The following is a 958-nucleotide window of genomic DNA, read 5'->3' on the forward strand; positions in this document are numbered from 1 at the left end:
CTGTCTTAATCCAAGCTTACAAAAAGTGGACAGAGCATTCTTGCTGACCTGTGTGTTAAAATAATGCACCACCATACAGAAAAAGAAAGATGTTGCTGCAGATTTCAACATGACCACAAACACTTTAACCATTCTAAAAAAACGGTATACAATAGACCCCATCACCTCACCATTGTGGACCTAATATCGGTTCAATTTATATTTAAATAAGAATATATTCATTAGAGAGAGAGAGAGAGAGAGAGAGAGAGAGAGAGAGAGAGAGAGAGAGAGAGAGAGAGAGAATACCAGCAGCTTCACCGTTCTGAATTATAGCATTATCTAAAAAGTTAACAGTTAAAACACTAAACACAGAAATAGAAAACTAAAACTTACGCCGTGTACCTGTCTAACACAACACCTACTACGGAAGTTCACCTTCTTTTGTGAAATAGTCGGCGAACAAATAGACCAGAGAGCATCAAACTCCATACACCTCTTGAATTCCATAAATAATAACCCCCCCCCCCCCCCCCCCCCCCCCCCCCCCCCAACTAGGTTTGAGACGGGGGGGGTTATATAAAAACTGGTCCCCCCCATTATTTAACCAGCAAAAGTAGACTTAAACATAAAGATTATGTTTCTCACACACGCATTCACGAATTAAGTGTCAACATAATTATGACTATATTATTATAAATAATAATAATAATAATAATAATAATAATAATAATAATAATAACTTACCTCTTTTTGAGAAATAAAAATGATAAAATATCCAAATTCCCAAATGTGTGTTTCCAGTAACTTCCTTATTTGTTGGTTGAGATGTCTGAAAAGCTGGCTCTGGAAGCTGTATGCTCCATAATGAACTGGGTTAATACTGTAAAAGTGAATGACAAACAGTCCACTGGAAGGCAAAGTGTTGGATGGCACAGCAGCGGCGGCGGCAGACTCTCCTCCTGAAGGAAGCTTTAGG

The sequence above is a fragment of the Polyodon spathula genome, chromosome 3 (genome assembly GCF_017654505.1).
Source record: "Polyodon spathula isolate WHYD16114869_AA chromosome 3, ASM1765450v1, whole genome shotgun sequence".
NCBI lineage: Eukaryota > Metazoa > Chordata > Actinopteri > Acipenseriformes > Polyodontidae > Polyodon > Polyodon spathula.